Genomic DNA, 5,101 nt, shown 5'->3' with positions numbered 1-5,101 from the left:
CTTACTGGAAATCCAGACTCCGAGGCCCCAGTGCAGAACTGTGATTTGTGGCTTGAAGTTGGTGAGCACATTCAAGTTTTGGAAGCACTGCTCTAGAACCTTCTGCAAACAATGACAGACCAGCTTTCCTAAGGTCTTTGCTCTTGTCATGCCCTCATTCTTTAAGAATCCAACATTTGACAGGAGGAGTCCTTTCTCTGAGAACATGCTTGCCTTCCTGAAACCGGACAATAGGGGGAAAAATTTTTTTTAAAAAGCTTCTTTTCACCCTAGAGGAAAACCTAGGTAGTACCATTCAGGACATAGGCATGGGCAAAGACTTCATGTCTAAAACACCAAAAGCAATGGCAGCAAAAGCCAAAATTGACAAATGGGATCTCATTAAACTAAAAAGCTTCTGCACAGCAAAAGAAACTACCATCAGAGTGAACAGGCAACCTACAGAATGGGAGAAAATTTTTGCAATCTACTCATCTGACAAAGGGCTAATATCCAGAACCTACAAAGAACTCAAACAAATTTACAAGAAAAAAACAAACAACCCCATCGAAAAGTGGGCAAAGGATATGAACAGACATTTCTCAAAAGAAGACATTCATACAGCCAACAGACACATGAAAAAATGCTCATCATCACTGGCCATCAGAGAAATGCAAATCAAAACCACAATGAGATACCATCTCACACCAGTTAGAATGGCAATCATTAAAAAGTCAGGAAACAACAGGCGCTGGAGAGGATGTGGAGAAATAGGAACACTTTTACACTGTTGGTGGGATTGTAAACTAGTTCAACCATTATGGAAAACAGTATGGCGATTCCTCAAGGATCTAGAACTAGATGTACCATATGACCCAGCCATCGCATTACTGGGTATATACCCAAAGGATTATAAATCATGCTGCTATAAAGACACATGCACACGTATGTTCATTGCGGCACTATTCACAATAGCAAAGACTTGGAATCAACCCAAATGTCCATCAGTGACAGACTGGATTAAGAAAATGTGGCACATATACACCATGGAATACTATGCAGCCATAAAAAAGGATGAGTTTGTGTCCTTTGTAGGGACATGGATGCAGCTGGAAACCATCATTCTTAGCAAACTATCACAAGAACAGAAAACCAAACACCGCATGTTCTCACTCATAGGTGGGAACTGAACAATGAGATCACTTGGACTCGGGAAGGGGGACATCACACACCGGGGCCTATTATGGAGAGGGTCGAGGGGGGAGGAATTGCATTGGGAGTTATACCTGATGTAAATGACGAGTAGTTGGGTGCTGACGAGTTGATGGGTGCAGCACAGCAACATGGCACAAGTATACATATGTAACAAACCTGCACGTTATACACATGTACCCTAGAACTTAAAGTATAATAATAATTAAAAAAAAAAAGAAATTATAGAATAGCATAAAAAGACATAAAGCAATTATTATATATATAAAAAAAAAGCTTCTTTTCAAATTAAGGTCAATAGTTATTTGTTATAAGCAACACTAATCAGTGTTGACTGTGTGACTCAAAGCCTTGCCCAAATGTTTATGTGTGGCTGAAACCAAGAGCGAAATACCAGACATTTAAGGAGTGCAGCCCTCACCCCGCTTTCTAGATGGACATTGAAGAATCCAAATCCAAAATCCCATTTACTGTAGCTGAGAGGCTGCAATCTGTCCTTTTGGTAAGCTGCCCTCACTACTATTTCTTTCAGTAATCACACAGCACAAATATCAGATGGTTGGCATTGTGCACTGGAAAATAACCTAGACATGAGCAACACTGCCATATTCTGATGCTTCAAAGTGAATAATACAGCAGACGCCTTGTTTCTAATAGGTCTAATTCTGGCCTGGTGGACAAACAGAAATTGTATTTTAGAAGCTGCTCTGGGAACTGTTAATTGCCAAAGCTAACAACTATCCCATTCCCAGAAGATACTGGCACTGAACAGTAACCTCAAATACCTACATAACAGAGACTTTTCTTTGCAATTTTTACTCTGAAACTGTAAACAGTGACTAAGTTGTTTGTATTGGAAGTGTTATTCACTGTACCATTGAAATTACCCTGTCCAGAAGGAAAAGGTCAGAGGCTTGTGGATCCCTCTAATTGGCCCAGAGATCGAGTTCATGTTACCACTGTCAGGACCAGGTATACCTGGAGCAGTCCCCTCAACCAGACATGAAGGTGTGGGGCAGGGGCACATCAGCACCAATTGGCAATTAATGGAAGCATTTGGCAGGTCATGAGGGCCTCCTCTGAGAAACCCGGAAAAGAAATGAAGTGCTTAACATTTCGTATTTTGAGGAGAGATCATAAATTAAATGTCAGTATGATGGAGGAAGAAAAGGAGCCTTCCTGGGGCAAGTAGGTGCTAATTATAATTGGAGACCTGGAGAGAAAACAAATTGCATTTGGCAGCATGAAAATAAATGATTTTATGTGTCAGGGTTAAAGAAAAATCTCTTCTGTTTGAAGTGGGGAGTTGCTTTGGAACCTAAAGGGGGTTACTGCCTAGATAGAAGATAGGGGAGAGGAACGTTATGAACTTAAGGAGAATGAATGTAGTATGTTTGATCCTAGTTGAAGTATAGTCTATGTTAGAAATAATGAGAGAGGCCAGGCGTGGTGGCTCATGCCTGTAATCCCAGCATTTTGGGAGGCCAAGGCAGGTGGATTGCCTGAGCTCAGAAGTTCGAGACCAGCCTGACCAAAATGGCAAAACCCCGTCTACCAAAAATACAAAAATAAGGCAGGTGTGGTAGTGGGCACCTGTAGGCCCAGCTACTGAGGAGGCTGAGGCAAGAGAATCACTTGAACCCAGGAGGCAGAGGTTTCAGTGAGCCAAGATTGCGCCACTGCCCTCCAGCCTGGGCAACAGAGTGAGATCCTGTCTCAAACAAAAAGAAAGGAAATAGTGACAGTCTCTGAGCAAAGTGGGACCAGACTAAACAGTTTTGTTTTTTTATCTTCTGAGTATAATGACGTGAAAAGTTTTATCTTGCAGTTCAACTTCACTCAGCTGCCTTGAGGTGGCTGCCTGGAACACCGTGTCAAAGATTCTGAGGCTGTGTTTGTGCTTTTCAGAAAAGATTAACCATATCTGCCCTGGGAGCTGGATGGCATCTGCATGCTTCACGTCTTCTGACTTAGGGTATCGTAGAGAAGAGCCACTAGGAGTTCAAAAGCAAACTAACTCTATTAAACATAGAAATAGTGTTGAAACCTATGTGCCTACTACAAGAGATACATTTCCTCCTAAATTTTTACATTTCAAAACTTGTGCTAAAAAACAGATGCAATAAGAATTGTATCTTGAATTTAACTTGTTTATTGATTCATTCAAATATTTTTGTGTGCCTGCTAGAAGGGTAGCACCAGGGATAAATGATCGGCATGACAAATTGCTTCTGAGCTCCAAGAATTCACAGTCTAGTACAGGAGACAGGCAAGTAAACAAACCACAAGAGCTGCAGAGCTCTTCAGCATACAGTTGAGGATACTGGGGTAGGTGAAAAATGGCCCCCCAAGATATCCACATCCCGATCCTTAGAATCTGTGAATGTTCCCCTATATGGCAAAAAAGGGTCTTTGTGGGTGTGATTAAGTTAAGGATCTTGAGATGGGAGATTATCCTGGATTATCAGGGTAGGCCCTCAAAACAATCACATATGTCCTTATAAAAGGGAGCAAGGGTTTGACACAGACAGAAGATGATAAGGCAATGTGAACACTGGGGCAGAGAATGGAGTGATGCAACCACAAACCACAAACCATAAACCATGGAATTCTGGCAACCACCAGAAACTGGAAGCTGGAAGAGGCAAGGAACAAATTCTCCCTTAGAGTCTCTGGAGGAAGCACGGTCTTGCCAATATGTAATTTCAGTCCAGTGATACTGAGTTCAGATTTCCAGCCTCTAGCAGTGTTACAGAATACATTTGTGTTACTTGAATCCATAATATTTGCAATAATTTGTTACAACAACCATCAGAAACTAATACAGATGCTCTTGAGAGCTCATGGGAAAGTGGCTCATAATCAGGGTTCCTGGGTCAAGTTTGGGAAATGATTCCTGCTAATTTAGACAAGACTCTCTGGAAGGCTATGGGGAGAGGGACTTCAATATGTGGCTCATGGATCTAGAAGGGCTGGAAGAGCAAGCTCAGAAGGTGAGAGTGTTATCAGGGAAGTTTCCGAGACACATGGCACCAAAATATGTTAACGGCAGTAGTTATCCGTACAGGTCTGCAGCAACCTCAATTCTTGCCTCCTCAGAAGAAAGAATTTGAGGGGCATAAAGCAGAAAGAGAGACCAAGGCAAGTTTTAGAGCAGAAATTAGTTTATTAAAACTAAGTTAACTTATTAGAGCAGTAATGAAAGGAAGGAAAGCACACTTGGAAGATGGTCAAGTGGACAACTTGAGAGACCAAGTGCATGGCTTTACTGCTTGACTCGGGGTTTTATATGTGGACATACTTCCAGGGTCTTCCATTACTTCTCCCCACTCCTGAGATCTTATTGGGAAGCCACTGATCACCAGTTTCAGGTGTGTTTTATCTATTAGGAGACTGCCTTTCCCTGGTGCCGGCTGTGACCAATTATTACTTTAGAGGGACAGCTAACAATCACCTGAGTATCACTGATGGTTGCCCAATACTCCTTGTGTGTGTTCGGGAAGCCCTCTCCTGCCCTGCTTATACCTGACTAGCTGCTATTATACCAGGAAGACCCCAGTAGGCTCCAAACACCAAATGGAAAGAACAATTCTTTTTTTTTTTTTTTTTTTTTTGAGACGGAGTCTCGCTCTGTCACCCAGGCTGGAGTGCAGTGGCCGGATCTCAGCTCACTGCAAGCTCCGCCTCCCGGGTTCACGCCATTCTCCTGCCTCAGCCTCCCGAGTAGCTGGGACTACAGGCGCCTGCCACCTCGCCCAGCTAAGTTTTTGTATTTTTAGTAGAGACGGGGTTTCACTGTGTTACCCAGGATGGTCTCGATCTCCTGACCCCGTGATCCGCCCATCTCGGCCTCCCAAAGTGCTGGGATTACAGGCTTGAGCCACCGCGCCCGGCCGGAAAGAACAATTCT

Source organism: Macaca nemestrina, chromosome 8 (genome assembly GCF_043159975.1).
Source record: "Macaca nemestrina isolate mMacNem1 chromosome 8, mMacNem.hap1, whole genome shotgun sequence".
In the NCBI taxonomy this organism is placed as follows: Eukaryota; Metazoa; Chordata; class Mammalia; order Primates; family Cercopithecidae; genus Macaca; species Macaca nemestrina.
Note: the sequence above shows the minus strand (reverse complement) of the source record.